At 44.6% G+C, this 23,354-nt stretch overlaps 2 long non-coding RNA genes across 2 annotated transcripts; one reads left to right on the forward strand and one right to left on the reverse strand.

Annotated features, from left to right (window-relative positions):
• Window positions 1-12,243: 12,243 nt before the first annotated feature.
• On the reverse strand, window positions 12,244-12,795 carry LOC144993977 (uncharacterized). The gene is made up of 3 exons (XR_013657317.1): window positions 12,608-12,795; window positions 12,451-12,496; window positions 12,244-12,381 (listed from the first exon to the last, which is right to left on the reverse strand). It is a non-coding gene; the product is annotated as an uncharacterized LOC144993977 (long non-coding RNA).
• A 4,303-nt stretch (window positions 12,796-17,098) lies between these two features.
• On the forward strand, window positions 17,099-17,425 carry LOC144993978 (uncharacterized). Its single transcript, XR_013657318.1, has 2 exons — window positions 17,099-17,160; window positions 17,242-17,425. It is a non-coding gene; the product is annotated as an uncharacterized LOC144993978 (long non-coding RNA).
• Window positions 17,426-23,354: the final 5,929 nt, after the last annotated feature.

Below are 23,354 nucleotides of genomic sequence, written 5' to 3' on the forward strand. Positions count from 1 at the left end.
CACATGCTGTTTTGTTTTACAAGGAAAACAGGCTCTTCCAGTCATATGTTGGTGTCTACGTGTTGTGGTCACATACAGTTTAAAGAACCTTGAGCACATCAACAATGCCCAAAGGAAAAAGATGTTGGAAATGAGACTGGTCTTGTACATGTGTTACCATGTCTCTGTCAAATCCATGTGTCATTTCATTGTCAATGTTTACACTGAATAGGTCTTTGAGAACTTGTTGTAAAGAACCTTGGAAAACGCACTGGAATAAAGGCATTTGTCATGAACAACGGACAACTACAAGCGTCCAACATGTTAGGCCGCATTTATACTGCATGGTTCAAGTGACCCAATTGTGATATTTTCCTCTTACAGATCGGATATGACCGGTGAACTTGTAAGCAGGAAAAAAAAACATGGATTCCGTTTTACTCAGATCGGAATCAGGCCTCACTCCTATGTGTAAATAAATCGGACATGAATCGTATACGAGCATTTGCGTGTGCCATGTAAGAAGACAAATCGGGTATTCCACAGTAAATGCGAGTTGTAGGTGAGTGAGGTCAACCCAGGACACCACCAACTGAGATCACATGACTTTTTAAGGTGCTTTTGTGTGCTGATTTTGCTGTTCGAGGACAGCTGGAGCCCCATCAGCGTGCTAGCTTTCAGCCTTAGGCTTCGTTATTTCCGGTCCGGTCCCGGTCGGGATGCAAACGGTAACTAATCAAGCGGGACACCGTTGCTCTGGAACAGGCTAGAAGCCGTTTATTTCTTTGCTTGGATCAAACTGTTAGTACAGCACAACATCTGCAAACACTTCCTCATTCAAAACTCAGCGAGAGCACATAAGCCAGCCGAGCAGCCCTTCTTTTCCCACTCCCGCAAATCCCCTCAGGAGCGCCCAGGGCAACGCCTCCTTCCGTCGCTGCGTTGCCTCCATGACAACAGGAGTCACACAAAAGTCCAAAGGAGGTCCGTGGATGGCGGAAATGCTGCTACGCAGTGCTCAGAATATCTACATTTGATAGTTTCAGCATTGTATAGTGTAAATGCAAAAATCGGATACGGGTCACTTTTAATAGGTGATGTGTATGGGATTACAAATCTGTCAAAAACTGAAAGGGCGTAAAAACAACTGAGCGAGCGTATTTAGGAACTGAGTGAGCGAACCTTACCGCAGGCGCATTTCTAAACTGCACGGCTTCAATCCTGACTGAGTGGGGATCCTGCGCGGTCAGTTTCTATCTGCGCGTTCACCTGGATTTACACTCAGTGTTAAGGGGGCGTTTTTGTCACTTGGGGGCGGAAACCTTTCTGGTCGATCTGATTGGCCGAAATTTGCATCTCAAAACCGCCAAGGCAGCGGGGCGGGACTTTCATTTTCATGAGGCTTTGAAAGAAAAAATGTGGACGAAAACGTGAACCAATGGCCATAAAGAACAAGGTAAGAAAGTGCAGTGGGTTTTTTTGTGCTGTATGTTTTTCTCATGTGAAATCACTTTATTAAATATACATATAAACTTCAGTTAGCCCGAGACAGAGCTGCTACGCAACTCAAAGTACAGGAAGCGTGTATTAGCATGTTGTTAACAAATTCAATTCAATTCAATTCAATTCAATTTTATTTGTATAGCCCAAAATCACAACAACAGTCGTCTCGATGGGCTTCGAAGTAAAACATGAAATCAAAAGGATCACGAATACAAAGAGTTCAATAGAATAATACTAAAATGAACTAACAAACTGACTAAGCTCTACTGGCATCCCTGCCCTTAGACCCCCCTTCGCGGTAAGGAAAAACTCCCAAAAAAAACGGATTCCGGAAAAAATGAAGAAACCTCAGGGGTGCCCACATGAAGGAGGGATCCTCCCCCAGGACGGACAGGCGATTTACCAGAAATCTTAGAGAAGAATTAACTTATCTAAATCTACAACTACATATATAAAAGTCCAGCAGATGAGCTTCATCCAGCCGTGGTTGTGGGGACAGTCAAAGGCGCGAGTCGAGCTGGAGACAGGAACCACAGCCAGGTGTAGGAGCAGGAGCAGAGGGGAGGTACTCGGTCAGGTACAGAGCAGAGACGAGCCAGAGATGAGCCAGAGGCAGGATCCACAGCCAGGTGTAGGAGCAGGAGCAAAGGCGAGGTAAACGGTCAGGAACTGGAGCACGGATGAGCCAACTGGAGTCTGGAAGCACTCCCACTCCCCAGGAGGGGAGAGGAAAAGAGGGACAATACATGAATCGCACTGTACCAAACAGAGGCATGGAGAACTAAATGATAAATTATGATCAAGAATAGAGGAGAGGAAGGGTAGAAGTAAAACAGGAAAGAGGACAGAACCCCAGTGCACCATAGTTACCCCAGCTTCAACTTCTAGCAGCCTTTTAAAAGAAATAGTTATTATTAAGTTTAATTTAAACAAATTAACATTAAGTTAAATAATCTCTGAATACTAACTAGTCTGACAATAAGCCTGTCCAAAGAGGAATGTTTTCAGTCTAGCTTTGAATGTAGAAACTGAGTCGGCCTCTCTTACATGAGCTGGGAGTTTATTCCATAAGACAGGGGCTTGGTGACGAAACGCTCTACCTCCAACCGTACTTTTACTAATTCTAGGAACCACAAGCAGTCCTGCATTTTGCGAGCGAAGTGTTCTCATTGGATGGTAAGGGACTATGAGGTCCTTAATATAGGACGGGGCCATTCCATGTAAGGCCTTATAGGTTAACAGGAGGATCTTGAACTTGATTCTGGAATCAACTGGGAGCCAATGGAGCGAAACTAACACAGGAGTGATGTGATCTCTTCTGCTAGTTCCAGCTAACAATCTAGCTGCTGCGTTCTGAACAAGCTGGAGACTTCTTAAGGAACTCTTAGGACACGCTGCTAACAAGGAGTTACAGTAATCCAGCCTCGACGTAACAAATGCATGGATGAGTTTTTCAGCATCACTCTTAGAAAGTATATTTCTGATCTTAGCAATATTCCGCAGGTGAAAAAAGGCAGTTCTGCACGCCTGAGATATGTGAGCCTTAAATGATAAATCCTGGTCAAGTAAAACCCCAAGGTTTCTAACTGTGGAATTGGGGGCTATACTTATGCCATCCAGGGAGACTATCTGAGCAGACAGAGTATCTCTGAGGTTTTTAGGACCAAGTATAATGACCTCAGATTTTTCTGGGTTCAAGAGGAGGTAATTAATTGTCATCCAGGTCTTGATGTCACTGATGCAGGCGTTCAGTTTCTCTATCTGGTCATTCTGGTCAGGCTTCATGGATAAATACAACTGCGTATCGTCGGCATAACAATGAAAATTAATGCTGTGTTTCCTGATTATGTTTCCTAGGGGTAGCATATAAAGCGTAAACAGGATCGGTCCCAAGACTGAGCCCTGTGGGACTCCATAGTTGACTCGAGTGCACTGAGAGGAATGGCCATTTACATTAACGAACTGATACCTATCGGACAGATAGGATTTAAACCACTGGAGAGCAGATCCTCTGATCCCTATGTCCTGCTCTAATCTATGGAGTAAAATACCGTGGTCGATAGTGTCAAAGGCTGCACTGAGGTCCAACAGGACCAGAATAGAAAGTAGTCCCTTTTCTGAGGCTAATAACAAGTCATTAGAGACTCTAACTAGTGCAGTTTCCGTACTGTGGTGAGGTCTAAACCCCGACTGAAAGTCTTCAAAGTGGCTGTTGTCCTGTAGGTGGCAGTAAAGCTGCTTAACTACAACTCTTTCTAGGATTTTAGAAATAAAGGGCAGGTTTGATATCGGTCTATAGTTGGCCAAGATGCTAGGATCCAAACTGGGCTTTTTCAGAAGAGGTTTAACAACTGCATATTTAAAAGACTGTGGCACGTAACCCGTTTCCAGAGAGGCATTTATCATTGTTAATATGGGATCATTAATTAGGGGAAAAGTTTCTTTAAAAAGTCTAGTGGGAATTGGGTCTAACAGACACGTTGAGGATTTGGAGGACGTAATAATTGATGTTATTTCCGCTTGATCCACAGCAGTGAAGCAGTCCAATGTTACAGAGGTTTCTATGGATGCCTCCACTTCTACCGCTTCAGCCTGCTCTGGGCTGATAGTAGGAATAACTTGATTTAACTTATGTCTAATATTTGAGATTTTACTGTCGAAAAATGTAAGAAAATCATCAGAGCTGAGAGAAACCGGAACATGTGGTTCTACTGAGCTCTGACTGCGAGTTACCGTAAATTCCGGACTACAAAGCGCACCCGATTACAAGCCGCACCCACCCACTTTCACGTGTTTAATTAGTTTTATACATACACAAGCCGCGTCAGAGTACAAGCCGCGCATGTGTTAGGCGATATTGTCATCCTGACAGATCACGGCCAGCATCACAGAGTGAGTGCAATTCATTAGTACATTGTTGGTGGTGCCAGCTTTGCCTCAGGCTCATGTATTTGAGTGTATCGACATCTGTCAAACAGCATGGACCTCTATTTTGTTCACAAGTTCCTCAGTTATGGTGTTTTTATTTCATTTTTTTTTTACTTATTGACAATCTAGGTATCATACATAAAATTACAAACAGTAACCATATAATCAACATTACATCCCTCAGTTATGATGAGGAAATTTACATCTGCGATTCCACATTTCCCATGAGTCTTAGGGGCTAAAGGCGGGGCCAATGCCCGGCTCGCCATTCTGTTGTACGTGTTTAAGAATGAGCAAGTATCAGCAGTGCATGGAGGGGTGAACGGGTACAGCTCTCCTTCCGCTTGTGTCGCGGCAGCGTTATGGGAGTAACAGGGCTGGTTAGAAAACACACCGGTAAAATAAAGCAGCGGCGACTGAAAAGCGCGCGCCTCAGCGTGATACGCGCGCCTCAGTGCGGCGCGTGCGTCATAATTCAGAAGCCTCTGCACTCCGCGGACGCCTCTGCGCTCCGCTCCCGCCCCGCGCGCTCCTTGTCTCTTCTTCCTATCTACTCCGACACCTCAGGCCAGGGCGGCTTCAAGGAGGAGCACTTCGTCCCCGTTGCGCCGGTGGATGGAGCAAATCGTTTCTGTGCAAAGCAATCAGACTTAATACTGTACGTTTTGTGTATGAGGGGCGGATGCGTTGTTACGTGTGGGAGCCTTCAGACTGCCATTGGCCCCGCAGCTCAATCAGCAGGAGAAGATGTCTCCAGCTCACACGGAGGCTGTGAATTTTTCAAAGCAAAATTCCGCTTTTACGGTTTCCTTAGAAACCGTAAATGGAGTGTAAATTCACTCCATGCGCTGTTCTCTCCGTCACGCAGCAAACCGGCTTTTCCAAACCCGTTGGTGACGGTGGACTTTTTTACGCTGCTTTTAACGATTGCTTTTAACTTGAAAGCTTCATCATATTGCAGCGGCGATCTGGTGCACGTTGGGTCTAATGGCACCAAAGGGTTCTGGGATGCGGCCGGGCATGCGTGTTTCATTTTGTTGAACCATAACTGAAGTTTCTAAGACCTGAAGTCAAGTCCATGCTGTTTGGCTGCTTAGAGGTGTGTTGAATATAAATGCCTTGTGCTTGGTGTTAGATAAAGAATTCAAACTATTCACTGAGTTCGAAAGTACGTACATGGCTGCCGCTAATTAAATCCATAAATTAGCCGCGTCACTGAATAAGCCGCAGGGCTGTAAACGCAGGAAAAAAGTAGCGGCTTGTAGTCCGGAAATTACGGTAATTTAGCAATAGTGCTAAAAAGAAATCTTGGATTATTTCCATTCTCTGATATTAAGGTTGAATAGTACTGGCTTCTAGCTCTACGCAGATCTTTTTTATAATTTAAAAGGCTATGTTTCCAGATATTCAGAGACTGCTCTGAACCGGAGCGGCGCCATTCCCTTTCCAACTTACGGGTTTCTTGTTTAAGAGAACGAGTTTCAGCGTTAAACCACGGTGCTACTCGGTTTTGTCTGACGAACTTAGGTTTCAAGGGGGCAACAACATCGAGTGTACTCCTGAGGGCTTGTAAGGAATCATTAACAAAGTGGTCATTTATATTAGGACTGATAATATGGGAGCTGGTCTCAGAGTATTTTCTCAGAATATCACTAAGTACTGGCTGAACTGTGTGTTTAAACTCAGACACAGAACGGTCAGTTAAGGTTCTTCTAAGCTGTTTCTTATTCACTGGGACATACAGACACAAGGATGTTCCAGTGTAAACTGGAAGGTAATCAGAAAGTGATCAGAAATAATGGGGTTAAGAGGAAGGACACTCAGCTGGCTGATCTCTATACCATGGGTTAGAACAAGGTCCAGGGTGTGCTTATGACAGTGAGTGGGTTCATTCACACTTTGGGTGAAACCAACATCATCTAATAAAGCTGCAAAAGCCTTTCCTAGGCAGTCACTGGGGTCATCAACATGAATATTAAAATCCCCTAATATTATAGTTTGATCAGAATCTAAGACAATAGTCGATAGGAAGTCGGAAAACTCAGTTAAAAATTCTGAATATGGGCCGGGGGGGCGATAAATAATTATGAGTAAAACAGGTTTTGGAGTTTTCCTGTTTGGGTGACTTAAAGACAATATGATGTTTTCAAATGAATTATAAGCATTTTTAACTTTAGGGCTGAGAAGTAAGCTAGACTGTGATATTACTGCCAAACCACCTCCTTTACCTGAAATCCTGGATTTCTGATAGTTAGCATAAGTGGGGGGGTTGCTTCATTCAATCTAACATAGTCATCCTGATGGAGCCAAGTTTCTGTTAAGGCTAAAAGACTAAGGTTTTTATCAGTAATTAACTCGTTGACTAAGAGGGACTTGGAGGAAATGGATCTAATGTTTAATAAACCGCATTTAATGACATCATAATTCTGCTTGTGAGAACTGCTGTCTGTCACTTTAAGGTTTCTAAGACGCGCTCCTTTCATTTGTCTTTCAGCACATAAGCTAAAGCTAGGACCTGCTTGACTTTCCCTGCATGGGTTTTGCACCGGCACTAACCCTAAGGGAGGCTCAGAGGAGCGTTTTACACTGCTGCTCTGCGCCCGGGTCTCGTCTCTGGATTGTCAGGTTGACAGACTAAAGCTAGCAGAAATGTTTCTAGAAAGAAGAGCGGCACCGTCCCGGGTGGGATGGACGCCGTCTCTCCGCATGAGACCGGGCTTCCCCCAAAACGCGCTCCAGTTATCCACAAAACCAACGCCGTTTTCTGGGCACCATCTAGAAAGCCAGCGGTTAAATGATGAAAAGCGGCTGTACATTTCATCACTGACTAAGTTCGGCAGGGGACCAGAGAAAATTACAGTGTCGGACATCGTCTTAGCCAGTTTACACACCGAAGTTACGTTTAACTTAACCACCTCTGACTGTCTCCGTCGGGCATCATTACCGGCTGCGTGAATCACGACTCGACGGAACCTGGACTTATTCTGAGCTAACATCCTAAGGTTCCCCTTGATGTCACCAACTCTGGCCCCCGGATAACACCTGACTGTAGCCGCTGGGAGCTCCACGTTTCTAACTTCAGAAGAGCCTATAACCAGAGTTGAGTGTTCAGCGGGTGTGTCGCCGAGGGGGGAGAACCTATTACTAACGTGGAGTCTCGGGTGCTCTAAGTTTTTGCGTTTAGCACTATGTTTCCTCCCAACCGGTACAAACCCCTGACTGTCTCCCGGCTGTTGGGAGGGCGCTGGGGTGCTAGCTAAGTTAGCCCTGGAAGCGCGGCCCGCGCTACGAGTAACGACCTGGCTAGCTTCCACTGTGCGGAGCCGCGCTTCTAACTGCTCCAGCCTGGCCTCCAAGTCTAACACAAGACTATACTTAACACAACTACCGCTATTTTCACTAAAGGAGGCAGGATCATCACTAAACATATGGCACATGGGGCAGGAGAGAGGAGGAGAGGCGGAAGGAGTGGTGGCCATGCCAACAAATGCTAACAATGTAACAGCATCTCATGATGTAGTATCAAACTAATCTTTGTTTTCTGCTTGATTTTTGAATAACAGCTTTAATTTTTGTTTCATTGTAGGCCTGGGCGATAATCAATTGAATGCATTAATACGAATTTCATGTTACGGGCGATTTAAAAAAATAACTAATCGAGTTTTTCTGTAATGGCGCATTTTGGCTTCCGGGAGTTTCCGTAGCGTTACTTTCATACGGCGCTATGTATCGCAAGCGACAAACAACATTAGCACATACGAAAAACAGCTAGCAACAGCATGGCTACCGGTGAAAGTGGGAAGTTTGTTCCCAAGAAAGGAATTAATCATCTGTTATTAGGAACTGGTGAGTTTGCTGCCACAGACGTGGAGGAAGGGACCCCACGCTGCAACATTGCCTAAAAATTACACACACATACTCATTCTACATCGCCTATATTGGCATTTCATTACTTAGATAGTTACTGTTATTTGTTGATAAATAGTACAGCGTTGTAATTATTACTTGTACCGAAATGTTCATTTGCGACGCGGCCGCCGTAGGATTTTGTTTTCGGAGGACGCGGCCGCGAGGGGGGGGGGGTCTGACCGCTACTCATGCTGCTTCATCATCTTCTCCGTGGAGAAGACGGGGTTTATTAATTTATTTAAAACCTTAGATTAGACACCAGATATGAGCTGTATTGTTAATCCCTTAGAAACTGGTGCTACTCTCAAGGTGAATGTTTCCCTCCTTTAAGTCTAGACTACAAAGTAGAATAAAAAAAATAAGACAAAATTATATAAAACAAGACGAGACAAAAAGCTATAAACAACACAAGTTCAAATGTGAGCAAGAAGAAAAATGTTTGATTCCAAGAGTGTGTTCATTTATTTATAATTTATCCCAGAAATGGGGGTTACATTTGTCTTGCGTTTGATTAAATAAAAGCAAAATTTGCTTTAAGTTGTCTGCCGTTTGTACTTATTGCTTTCCTTAAGTGGGGTGGGGGGTCGGAAATCAAATAAAAAAAATAAAATCGGAGATTTTTTTATTTTTAGGCCATATAGCCCAGCCCTATTTCATTGTTTATTATTTTTGTCCTTTTTGGATGTTTATACAGTTATATGCTTGTTATATGCTCTTTAGTTATTGGTGACTTACTTAACTTTTAATTTCTGCTTATCTTCCCATAAATGACAGACCCGAAAGAGGTAAAGCTTATAAACGTGATGAAGGAAAATAGATCAACATTTCAGTCACTGTTGTCTGCTAGTGTATTTATTAATTTCACTGAATTTCTTTAGGATGACTTGCACAGCGCTGCAATTAGTTTGCTACAAATGCTTAGAAAATCCTTAAATAATCCACCATCAAGTAAGTATCAAAAGTAATTGACAGTTTTTTATACCAATGATTAATGCGACTGTAGGTGAGCTGTTGATGAGAAACATCCCTGATTAACTTACCAGCAAGACTTTTGTATTACTGAGTTGATGATGTTAATGCTCAATGTATTATTTATTAAGTTGAGGGGCAGCCACAGGCAGCTAGGGACTCCAGGCCTGAGACATCAGAGAGACCATCACAACCAATGTCTTTGACAGTTCCTACGCAGGGGCCTTCAGGCAGCACTGTGCAGCAAAGCATGGCCAGGTTCGGTTGTTGTTAGTCAAAAGATATGTCTACATAATTCTCATTAAGATAGATCTGCTTGTGTTATTGCTTATTCTGGATTTTCTCTTGTTTTTATGCTGTACAGCTCTTTAGGCAACTGAGGTTGTTAGTAGTGCTGCTTAAATAAAGTTAAAATAAATTAATAACGATACGAGTGAGTAAATGTAACTGAAGATAAATCAGGTTTGTGCTTTAAATTACAGTGCCACATTACTATTATTATTATTACTATTATTATTGTTAGAGAGATAAGTGGTTAGTAATAGATAATTTTAGTTGTACAGATGACACATCTTTAACCCCCTCCCCCAAATTCTTTTAGAAGTTTCCCCGGGTTATTTAAACACAGGACCAATTCAAGACCCCAGTTACGGGTGACTAATAAAAGGCTCTGCAGCAAAACGTCCTCCGTCCAGTTCTGCCTACTGCCGAGTGCCTCGGAAAAAAGTCCTAAACCCTCAGAGGAGCTCATGCTGTTACAGGCTGGGTTGGGGAAAAGGACCATCAATATTCCTGAGGATGCTGGATAGAAGCAGGTACGTTACCTCACATCAAAATAATAAAAGTGGATTTAGGTGCAGGTGGGGGGGAAAATGTTTGATTAAAATGTTTACTACTGGCACCCACAGATCACAGACATTCTTTGTGAGGTGTACCCCAAAATGGGTGAACTGGAAGGGGCATGGATGCTTTACAAAGCCATGGGTAAAACTTTGTTGTCTCTTTTTAAATATTTCTCAGTTTGAATTTATTTAATTACTGATGAAGGTACGTTTGAGAATTTTTCTCTTAACAAAGAGCTGATGATTTTTAATGTTGATGGAAACAGGAGGATTAGGCCAACAGAAACTTATCCTTGTGCCACCTGACGATGAGGGGTACTCTTGGACCAGCATTACCAAGACAGGAAAGTCTTGGCTGTATATTATGCCTATCCAGCAGACTCTTGACACCACTCCGCTGCCTATGTCTGCTCCAGAGTTCCAGGCAATGCCAAAAGCACGGTGTCTCTCATGTTAAAGCTATGTGCCACTGCAGCTCCTGGGGCTGCATGTCAAAGAGTGCAGCATTAATGAGGTATGGCTTTGAGAGTAAAATATACAATCTGAAATCAAGCCTTTCTCTTGATGTTTGTTTGTATCACTACAAACATGTCTTATGTTCTAGTCATTGTCCCACTTCAAGTCAATGGAGCAGCATTCTTAGCAGACATTTCCATGTCTTTTTCCCCATACCTTCCTCTAGTTCTTTTGTAAAACACCAAAAGGTTTTTGGACCAGCTAATAGATATGTTCTCAGAAATGGGTCAGCAGATAGCCCCTTCCTCGTCTTGTTGATCCTGGCCAAAATACCTAACTATGATTCTTAATTCTGTCTGATAAAAGCTAGCAACCGGATATTGATAAATCATGTAATAAAATGGTTATAGTATAACAGGGTGGGATTATATAAGTTCGCTTCCTTCCACTCCCTTTCAAGCTTTGACAGCTTTTCAAACAGTAGTTACAAAGTACCAACTTATAACATTTATACAGTTAACGTAGCCAGATGTTCACGAACGATTAAGAACAGGCTTCTGTTGTCCAGATCTCTGTTGTCATCAATAAAATTCTGACATTCCACCAGCTGGTCTTCTGTTATGGGACAGTCAAATTCAGGGACCACAACAGCACCCTGCACATCTCCAAAATCAGTTGCAACATCCCAATCAAGGTCTGGCTCATAAATGTCCTGAAAGTAAGATGGGTGGATTGTTTTATTTTGTTTTTCCACCCCCCCACCCCAACAGTTTTTGCCTTTTTTGAAACGGGACCGTTTCCTTTAAAGTATTTTGAAATGAAAACCTGAAGATTCTCTGGTTCGTTGGTGGGGTGGAGCATCATTCCAGTTTGCCAAAACTGCTCAGGGGTTTTGTTTCCTTCAGTTCTGAGTGGATGGTAGTTCCAACCTTCCACAAAAGCATCCAGGTCCTTCTGGAGTTTGTGAAGGAATGTCAGGTGGACTGCAAACAAATCCTCTGTAAAGAAATGTTTACAAATAGGTTAAAGAAATAAAACAAGTTAATAAATTACCGTAATGCATTTGACTTTTTAATATTACCTTTTGAAAATTTCCTGTACAACTGTTATTTATTAATTGAAGTATTTTTTTGCCAGATTAACATTTAACTTAACTCAGAATGGTAATGAAAGTTTTTTTTTCCTATCCACAAACATCACAATATTGCCTTACCACAGGAGGATACATCAAGTAGGTGTTCCATCTCCAGCAGGTGAAGTTCATTGTAATATTTTGATGTTACACATGCTCTGACATCACGCCACAAGCGCTCGATTCTAAGAGCACACAACTTAAGCCATGTAATGTCAAGGACTTGGAGACATGGAAAGTGCAAATTATTTTTCAATCGAGTTAATGGTAGTGTGTAAATGGATATAAAGAAAATATTAATCAAATCAAACCGTTGATTGTGGACACTTTTTCCTGAAATGAAACTCCCATGATCAGTTCCACGGATGGTGAACATATATCTAGCTATATCCACATTTTCTACTCCCTGATCACCTCTCACCCTATTTCACAAATGAATAAAAAAGAACTTTAAAAACAATTATTGGATCAGAACACAGCTTTCCATATTTAAAGTCAATTTCCAAATTGACTTTACATAATCTGTGATAAAAGGTTTAGGTCTGCATATCAGAAAGATTTGTAACCATGCCTTGAGGGTATGCCATGGACCTCTGTTGCTTTTTTGAATGCTGCAAAAGCTGTTGATGCACGGTAATTGGTGGCGGCCTCCAAACACATCACCTACATAACAATAAGAAAAGTATGGTAAACCAGTCTAAATGTAAAGCAAAAAACTGCAAAGCTTGTTACCTTTCTGGAGTAGCCATCAATTCCACCAAAAAGGACAATGTTGTACCTGGTGGCATTAAGAAAAGCATTTTTATGGTAACAGTTATAATTAAGATAACTCATCATTTCACTAATACCCCCCCCACTCCAAAAAAAAAAAAAAAACAAGCATACAAACCTTATCAACTTGTGGTTAGTGTCCACATGCCACAGTGAAAGGGGTCCTCTGACTGAATAGGTTCTCCGTACAACACAGCCAAGTTCAGTCAGTCTGGAAATAATACCAAGCGAGTCCACACGATGCATTGATGCTGCAAGTCTTCTCCATTGCACATTGATACCCATTGACCTCAGCCTTCCTTTCACCATCCGATAGCCTGCTGTCGGAATTTCCATTTTTATGATCCGGATTGAATCATCCAGCTCTTCATCTGTAAGATTACTGTCACGGTGCCCCCAGCTTGCTCCTCCTCCTCGTCAGGTCCACCTGCGGACACCAGCTGTCCCGCCTCTTCCTCATCAGCGGCTGGACTCATAAGGAGAACCAGGACCTGTACTCAACGCTAGTTCGTTGTACTCCACGGTGCATCCTCTGGCCCTGTTCACGATTATTGTTCATGCTTCGTATACCTCGCCTAACTCTGTCTTGTTTCTGCCTGCATAGGATCACATCCACGTCAGTCACGCTCTGGACTCACAGACTCACCGTTTCTCTGGTCCCTCCTCATCACCCCTCTGGACATCCTCCGGGAAGAACGGTGTTCGCCGCCAAGACCCTCCAACCATCCTCTAAACGTTCTCTCCTGGAACTCTGTCATTCCTCAAATTAAATCCATTACTACTCATCCTCTTCGCCTGCCGAGTATTCCTTCCGGGTTCCAGCATCTGGGTCTGCCACAGCCTCGCTAGCCATGACAGAACGAACTAGCCAAAACCTCGACCCAGCTGACCCGGATGGACTCCGCGCAGCCTTACACCAGCAAGGTATGTTACTCTCTCGTCAAGCCGATGCCCTCGCTCAGATGTCCGCCACCCAACAGGAATTATTTCGCCGGGTGGATAATCTCACACAAGCTTTAGCAAACCAAGCCTCTAGCTCCGTTACCACTGCATCTCCTGCTTCCGGCGACCTCACTTCCGCCTCTCCAGATGAAAACATCCGGTCCCAGCCTGAACCGTACTACGGCGACGTGGAGGCGTGCAGCGGTTTTCTTCTACAATGTCGGCTACTGTTTCAACAATCCCCCAGGTACTATCAGTCTGATCAACGTAAAATTACTTTGGTGGTTAACTCGCTCCGCAGCAGAGCGCTCCAGTGGGCTCAGGCTTATTTAGCCGCTAATCCCCTCACGCATCTGCCCTTTGAACGTTTCATCGGGGAATTCCGGCTCGTTTTCGACCAGCCACGCAAGCAGGAAGAAGCTACCCGGCGGTTACTCGGCCTCAAGCAGCGTGACCGTCCGGTGAGTGACCACCTAATAGACTTCCGTATTTTAGCGGTCGAATCGGGCTGGCCGGACATTGCCCTCAAGGGAATATTCTATCAATCCCTAAATGAGAACATCAAGGATCATTTATGTACTCAACCGGAAGCGGACAGTTTCGAGGAACTTGTTACTGCAGCCCTCCGATCTGACATACGACTCCGAGAACGTCATCATGAGCGGAGTTTTGCCAACCGTCGACCCGCCTCGGAGGTTCTCCCTCGCCTTCAACAATCGCCTGCCGGCGCCGAAGCTCCTTTCACTTCTGCTGAAGAACCCATGCAAATTGGTCACTCAAAACTTTCCCCTGAAGAAAGACTTAAGCACCGAAATGAAGGATTGTGCTTTTATTGTGGAAATCCCAAACACACGGTCTCGCAATGCCCAAAGCGTTTAAACTCCCGAACCCCTCGCTAAGTGACGGGTCGCGAGGGGATCCGTCTGATAGAAAAGCCAAGCCTTTCCTATTTATCCCTGTCAAGTTTCCTAGCCTTAATCACGTCCATGAACTTCACGCTCTCATTGATTCTGGAGCAGAACACAGCCTCATCGATTCAAGTTTAGTTCGCCATCTTGGGTTACCGGTTGAACCCTTAGACGCTCCTGTTAAAGCCGCTTGTTTAGGTGGTAAATTACTATCCAAAATAACGTTGCGTACTGAACCTATCCAGCTCATAACTTCCGGAAACCATCGCGAATATCATCAATTTTTTGTCACTAATGCTCCCCAGACCCCCGTCATTCTGGGTTTTTCCTGGTTACGCCTTCACAACCCCCAAATCGACTGGTCTAACTCTCGAATAATAAATTGGAGTACGTATTGTATGGCAAACTGTTTACACTCTGCGCTTCCCACCACTACCAAAGCTAATTCTCCCGAAGAAGAGCATATTGATCTTTCTAAAGTGCCGTCATGTTACCATGACCTCAAAACGGTGTTCAGCAAGGCTAAGGCGTGTGCTTTACCCCCTCACAGACCCTATGACTGCGCTATCGAGCTTCTCGGCGGTGCCCCCCTTCCCAAAGGGAGACTATTCAATCTGTCAGGTCCGGAGAAGCTCTCTATGGAAAACTACATCCAAGAAGCTCTTTCACTGGGGCACATTCGGCCTTCCTCATCCCCTGTCGGTGCAGGGTTCTTCTTCGTAGAGAAGAAAGATAAAACCCTCAGGCCCTGCATTGATTACCGTGAGCTTAACCAGATAACTGTAAAAGATAAATATTCTCTTCCACTCATTAACTCTGTTTTCGACTCCAGGGAGCCAACATTTTCTCCAAATTAGACCTCCGTAATGCGTATCATCTCGTCAGAGTCCGGGAGGGGGACGAATGGAAAACTGCCTTCAAGACCCCACCTTCTTTTCAAGGAAACTCAGTCCTACTGAACAGAACTACGACATCGGCAACCGTGAGTTACTTGCCATCAAACTCGCTTTGGAAGAGTGGAGACATTGGTTGGAGGGGGCTGAACAACCGTTTCTTGTTTTGACTGATCATAAGAATCTGGAGTATTTACGCTCTGCCAAGAGACTTAATTCCAGACAGGCGCGATGGTGCTTGTTCTTTGACCGGTTCAGGTTTTCCATCTCCTACCGCCCGGGCAGTAAAAACGGCAAACCCGACGCCCTGTCAAGAAAATACAACACCACGGACATACCCAGCACAGCCCCTATCATTCCAGACTCCCTTTTTGTGGGGAACGTCACTTGGGACATTGAAACTAAGTTGTTACAGGCCCAAGGTGAGAAACCCGATTCAATTATATGTCCTCCTGGCACTTTGTTTGTCCCAGACAGGCTCAGATTTGACGTCATCGCCTGGGGACACAGCTCTAAGATCGCCTGCCATGGTGGTGTCCGCCGGACCCTTATGCTTCTCCGGCGTCGATTCTTTTGGCCCTCCATGGATGAAGATGTGCGTCAATACATCGCCGCCTGTACCACCTGCGCCAGGGCCAAGTCCTCCAACTCGCCACCAGCAGGCCATCTCCATCCTCTATCCACGCCAAGTCGACCCTGGTCCCACATTGCTGTGGACTTTGTGACCGGTCTGCCCCCCTTTCATGGGTTCACAGTTATCCTCACAGTTATTGATCGTTTCTCCAAAGCTGTTCAGTTCATTCCTCTGCCCCACCTGCCTTCTGCCACCGAAACTGCCAACACCATTGTTAATGTTGTTTTCCGCCATCATGGCATTCCCTCCGATATTGTTTCTGACCGAGGTCCACAATTCACTTCGCAGGTGTGGAAGGCCTTCTGCTCCGCCCTCGGAGCCACCATCAGCCTAACTTCTGGTTACCACCCTCAATCCAATGGCCAGGCCGAACGGGCTAATCAGGAGTTGGAGGCGGCCCTGCGCTGTTTTGCGGCTCAAAACCAGGAGGACTGGTCGGACTATCTCATCTGGGTGGAATATGCCCATAATAATCATCCTTCCACTGCTACGGGTATGTCGCCGTTCGAAGCCTCGTTGGGTTATTCTCCCCCCTTGTTCCCATCCCAGGAGCTTGATCTGGCGGTGCCCTCCGTCCAACTCCATCTGCAACGCTGCCAGGAGGTTTGGCGCCAGGCTCGCGCCGCCCTTCTCCGGACTAAGGAGGGTAACCGCCAGATCGCGGACCGTCACCGGATCCCGAGCCCCCCTTACGAGCCTGGACAGCAAGTCTGGCTGTCCTCTAAAAACATCCCGCTCCAGGCCACGTCCCGTAAGTTGGCTCCTCGTTTCATCGGTCCATTTGTCATAGAACGCATCATCAATCCCAACTGTGTCCGCCTGAAACTACCCGCCACCCTCAAAATTCATCCCTCGTTTCATGTGTCACAAATCAAACCCGTCCGCCAGAGCCCTCTTTGCCCGCCATCCGCTTCCCCGCCACCCGCCCGGCTCATCGACGGTGGTCCTGCCTATACCGCCAGCCGGGTTCTGGATGTTCGGCGCCGGGGACGTGGTTTCCAGTACCTTGTGGACTGGGAGGGTTACGGCCCGGAGGAGCGGTCGTGGATCCCTCGCTCCTTCATCTTGGACCACACCCTCATAGATGACTTTTTCCGGGGCCATCCCGATCGCCGTCCTGTTCCGCCTGGAGGCGGTCGTCGGGGAGGGGGTACTCTCACGGTGCCCCCAGCCAGCTCCTCCTCCTCGTCAGGTCCACCTGCGGACACCAGCTGTCCCGCCTCTTCCTCATTAGCGGCTGGACTCATAAGGAGAACCAGGACCTGTACTCGACGCTAGTTCGTTGTACTCCACGGTGCATCCTCTGGCCCTGTTCACGATTATTGTTCATGCTTCGTATACCTCGCCTAACTCTGTCTGGTTTCTGCCTGCATAGGATCACATCCACGTCAGTCACGCTCTGGACTCACAGACTCACCGTTTCTCTGGTCCCTCCTCGTCACCCCTCTGGACATCCTCCGGGAAGAACGGTGTTCGCCGCCAAGACCCTCCAACCATCCTCTAAACGTTCTCTCCTGGAACTCTGTCATTCCTCAAATTAAATCCATTACTACTCATCCTCTTCGCCTGCCGAGTATTCCTTCCGGGTTCCAGCATCTGGGTCTGCCACTGCCTCGCTAGCCATGACAATTACTATAAGTCTGTTTGACAGACAGGCCAAATTCAGTCATTCGTCGATGGACAGTTCTGGTTGAAATCCCCTGTAATTTTGCTATGCTTTTCACCGGAAGATTTAATGCAATAAGTTCAACCAGTCTCTCCTTTTCCACCACATACATGGGGCGCCCCCTTGCTCCGCTTACAGTTTCAACTGTGGTCAGTGCCACATTATTACGATCAATGTGGTCCAACACCAGTCTGAGGAACTCTTGTAAGGCTTGGACAATCTCTGGCTGGATATTTACATGTCTGGACAGTGCTTCCCAGAGGTACAGTTCTTGCCTACAAGTGAACAGCAGAAAGTCCAAGTCCAGGGGTTGTGAAAGTCCAGACTCTAATTTACTGATCAGTCTTAAAATCATTTCTTGTCTGAGAATTTCCTATTGACAAAAAACAAAATGAAAATCAACACTGGACAAAAGAATGGGAAAAAATATTGATAGAAATTCTTGATAATTAAAAGAAGTATCCTAGCAAAACTGGCATACTAATAAGAAATGAAACCACAGTAACCAATATAAACAAAAACTGCTTACTGAATTGGGTTTAAAGACTTACTTGCTCTGCCATCTCACAAGATCAGTTGTTCAGTGGTTTAGGGATTTTAGCTGAATGAAAGAAAAAGCAGTTATAATATGTCTAGAGTTAAGAAAACCTAATCTCAGAATTACTTTAGAGGATTAACAGCTACAAGTAATGATTAACCACAGTGTCTTAATTTAACTAGCTATACATGAAAATCAAGCGGTAAAACAAAGATTAGTTTGATACTACATCATGAGATGCTGTTACATTGTTAGCATTTGTTAACAACATGCTAATACACGCTTCCTGTACTTTGAGTTGCGTAGCAGCTCTGTCTCGGGCTAACTGAAGTGTATATGTATATTTAATAAAGTGATTTCACATGAGAAAAACGTACAGCACAAAAAAAAACACTGTACTTTCTTACCTCGTTCTTTATGGCCGTTTCACGTTTTCGTCCACGATACATCCATCATTTTAACATTTGTTAATAAAGTTTTTGAAAAAAAGCCCCGCTGCCTTGCCTGTTTTAAGATGCAAATTTCGGCCAATCAGATCGACCAGAAAGGTTTCCGCCCCCAAGTGACAAAAACGCCCCCTTAACACTGAGTGTAAATCCAGGTGAACGCGCAAATAGAAACTGACCGCGCAGGATCCCCACTCAGTCAGGATTGAAGTCGTGAAGTTTAGAATTGCGCCTGCGCGGTTATAAGGTTCGCTCACTCAGTTCCTAAATACGCTCGCTCAGTTGTTTTTACGCCCTTTCACTTTTTGACAGATTTGTAATCCCATAGATGTGAGCGGGTCGTCAAAAAAATCGGATATAGTCAGAAAATTGGATTTGGGCATCAAGACCTGCAGTGTAAATGCAGCCTTAGTGACAATGAGGCAGTGTTGACAAAGGAGATTGTTTGCCTTTTGGGTAAGTCCAACAAAAGGGCAGTTAATGAACTTTGCACAAGATCAGGGCACACATATTGGAGAATGAGGGCATCGATCCCTCTACCTCTCACACGGTAAGCGAGCGCTCTACCATTTGAGCTAATTCCCCCACACTTCTAGTGGAATCTTTTGAAATTGAAACTTTTGCATGTTTACAGCACAAGTCTTTTGAACTTTGTTGCAAACCCAAACACCGTGGTTTTAACTTTTACTCATAAAAATCTCAACTTGCTCCAGTGGTTGCGAACCACAGGATTGCGTAGTATCCACAGTGACAAAGCTTTTGCCCGCACGCTTGGTGGCACCACATTAACAAAAGATAAATATGTGGGCCATTTAAAAAAAACAGCTAGATTGTAAGTTGACCCATCACCTATTTAGTTCTGCCAAATAAAACATCCTAGTCCACCAGCTTTTCCTGATGTTTGCCTTTCCTAAGGAGCAATCTGCATGCATTTTTTTTCAGTTATTCACTTCTTGTGAGCATGTAAATAGACTCATTTGTTACCATGATCTGGTGTCTTCAATCAGTCTCAGTCTTGCATTTTGTACAGCATACTTGATTTCAATCATTGACATAAACATCTGAAAGCCAGCAGGGCACTGGTCCTGAGGACCAGCAAGCCCTGATCAAGAAGCTTTCACAAACGTTACAAGCCATACCAACAACAGACTTAAGTCTTCCACTCATGCCTTAAACTCTTAATCCATTAGCTTTTAAAGCTTAAATACAAAGGAGAACATTTAAACATCTTCACAATTAAAACTGTCATTTATTTGGTAAAGAAGAAAAATCTTTACAGTAACTTTCATGAACTTTTCCGCTTGTTTCTTTGTTTTCTGATTTCATTGTTTGGTCTTGGTCATAATGATGGTGCAGATTCTCAGTCATCTAGGTCACGATAAAATGAAAAGTTGTGAAAAATTCAACTGGACAAAATTTCTGGTTTGAAGACTCATCCGAGCGGCTTCTTACATTCCTGACTTCACGTAACAGCATACACCTCGCTGCTCAGTTTGTCTTGGGTTGTTTTGTCCTTGGGCCGGACTAATCTTTGCCTCAAGGTGTTTCCTGGTTTGATGACGGGATGTTGTGGCTCACTATCCAGATGTGAAACCCAGGACAGGTCAGAAATCTTGGCGACATGGGGGACAACCACTCAGTGGTTAGGGGACTTTGTTGGCCATCATCCAGAAAGGAGAATATTTACATGTCTAGCTCAACACCAGTCAGACAGCACGGAAGAAGCTGCTCGGATAAGAGGCGAAACGTCTTCAAACTAGAAATTTTGTCCAGATGAATTTTCTGAACTTTTAACTTCGTCGCAATATTAAAACAAATGGCAGTGGCTGTCGGCAAGCTGACTGACCTACTTGCACGAAAACAGAAACAACGTCTGGAAGAAGTATATTGTGTTCCAGTACTAGGGTATTTTGAAAAGCATTGCTATTTATTTTACAGAGAGCACAGGCTTCTGTTCAGGAGAATGAGAGCATCGATGCCTCTGCCCGTCGCCTGCAAAACAAGTGCTCTGCCATTTGAGCTAATACCCCAAGAAAAGCCTACAATTTTTTGCTCAAATTCGAAAACACTTTTTGCCTTACTGATAGTACAGCTCCTGCAAACCTTGTTGCATACCACAAGGTTTTGTCTATTTTTTCGTTCCTTCTAAAATGTTCCAACTTGGTGGAGTGGCTGGAATGAACAGGCTACCTCAAGATAACACATGCCATAGAAAGCCTGTGACACCAGTGATGTGTGCAAAGGTACTTCGTGGCAAGATGGGTGTTCGAGTGGTTAAGGAGATGGACTGCTAATCCATTGTGCTTTGCACGCATGGGTTCAAATCCCATCCTCATCGCACATGCTGTTTTGTTTTACAAGGAAAACAGGCTCTTCCAGTCATTTGTTGGTGTCTACGTGTTGTGGTCACATACAGTTTAAAGAACCTTGAGCACATCAACAATGCCCAAAGGAAAAAGATGTTGGAAATGAGACTGGTCTTGTACATGTGTTACCATGTCTCTGTCAAATCCATGTGTCATTTCATTGTCAATGTTTACACTGAATAGGTCTTTGAGAACTTGTTGTAAAGAACCTTGGAAAACGCACTGGAATAAAGGCATTTGTCATGAACAACGGACAACTACAAGCGTCCAACATGTTAGGCCGCATTTATACTGCATGGTTCAAGTGACTCAATTCTGATATTTTCCTCTTACAGATCGGATATGACCGGTGAACTTGTAAGCAGGAAAAAAAAAACATGGATTCCGTTTTACTCAGATCGGAATCAGGCCTCACTCCTATGTGTAAATAAATCGGACATGAATCGTATACGTGCATTTGCGTGTGCCATGTAAGAAGACAAATCGGGTATTCCACAGTAAATGCGAGTTGTAGGTGAGTGAGGTCAACTCAAGACACCACCAACTGAGATCACATGACTTTTTAAGGTGCTTTTGTGTGCTGATTTTGCTGTTCGAGGACAGCTGGAGCCCCATCAGCTTGTTAGCTTTCAGCCTCAGGCTTCGTTATTTCTGGTCCAGTCCCGGTCGGGACGCAAACGGTAACTAATCAAGCGGGACACCGTTGCTCTGGAACAGGCTAGAAGCCGTTTATTTCTTTGCTTGGACCAAACTGTTAGTACAGCACAACATCTGCAAACACTTCCTCATTCAAAACTCAGCGAGAGCACATAAGCCGGCCGAGCAGCCCTTCTTCTCCCACTCCCGCGCATCCCCTCAGGAGCGCCCAAGGCAAAACCGTCGGCAGATGGAAGAAACACGTGAAAGTGAAAATGACAATACTGCCTCTCAGAAATTACATGAAGACTTTACAAAACAAGTCTTACAATTAACAGCCTACACGAACACCCGTTTGATCGATCAGCAGTGAAACAAATAAAAAAAAAATCAAACGAAAATTACAACAGAAATTCAAATGAACACTTATTTGCAAAAGAAAAGTGAAATATGTTCTGCAATATTGGCATGTTGTGCAATTCATCCTCATAAATAATATAGTTAACACAACGAAATAATGTACAAAACTGATATTCTCGTCAGTGTTTCCGCCTGGCGGAGCAGATATAGGTGCAATTAGACAGACAGATGGATAGATAAAGAGAGATGCATTAATTGTCCACTGGGGAAAGTTGTTTTCATAGTAAAACATTTCTTCATAAGCTACGGAATTATGGTATTCATGCATATGACTTCATTTTGTTTTATTTTTGATAAAAAATGTATGGCGTATGTCTCAACCATTCAAAAAGCAACAAGAAATTACATTTGCGCTGAACAATTTCCCATTTCCACGTCGATTATTACTGACATCTGTAGCTTGTCAGATGTATTAAATGGAGGGAAATAAAATGCCCCATCTGCCCCATCACAGTGCGTAATGACCCACAATGGCTGATCTTGCGCTCTTAGAAGATGTGGCAAATGGAAGAATTCGGAGTAAACGCATCTTTAGACAGCAAGAAGACTTGCTGGCAAACGAGGACGAGTGGCTTATGAGCCGGTTCCGACTTCCTCGAGCCGTACTGTTGGCGCTTTTGGGGGTGTGTCACCCGGTGCATCTGGCGCGTCGTGTCCCCCTCCGCCTCAGTCACCACTCCACTTAAAATGGGATTCCCCAATTATTGCTGCCAGTCTGTCATCAAGAGGGGTCAGCTCCGGTAGCTTTCAGCCTCAGGCTTCGTTATTTCTGGTCCGGTCCCGGTCCAGTCCCGGTCGGGACGCAAACGGTAACTAATCAAGCGGGACACCGTTGCTCTGGAACAGGCTAGAAGCCGTTTATTTCTTTGCTTGGATCAAACTTTTAGTACAGCACAACATCTGCCAACACTTCCTCATTCAAAACTCAGCGAGAGCACATAAGCCCGCCGAGCAGCCCTTCTTTTCCCACTCCCGCGCATCCCCTTCCGTCGCTGCGTTGCCTCCATGACAACAGGAGTCACACAAAAGTCCAAAGGAGGTCAGCGGATGGCGGAAATGCTGCTACACAGTGCTCAGAACATCTACATTTGATAGTTTCAGCATTGTATAGTGTAAATGCAAAAATCGGATACGGGTCACTTTTAATAGGTGATGTGAGCGGGTCGTCAAAAAAATCGGATAAAGTCAGAAAATCGGATTTGGGCATCAAGACCTGCAGTGTAAATGCAGCCTTAGTGACAATGAGGCAGTATTGACAAAGGAGATTGTTTGCCTTTTGGGTAAGTCTAACAAAAGGGCAGTTAATCATCTTTGCACAAGATGAGGGCACAGATATTTGAGAATTAGGGCATCGATCCCTCTACCTCTCACACGCTAAGCGAGCGCTCTACCATTTGAGCTAATTCCCCCACAGTT

Source organism: Oryzias latipes, chromosome 1 (assembly GCF_053564925.1).
Source record: "Oryzias latipes strain Hd-rR chromosome 1, Olatipes_Hd-rR_3.1".
Taxonomy (NCBI): Eukaryota; Metazoa; Chordata; class Actinopteri; order Beloniformes; family Adrianichthyidae; genus Oryzias; species Oryzias latipes.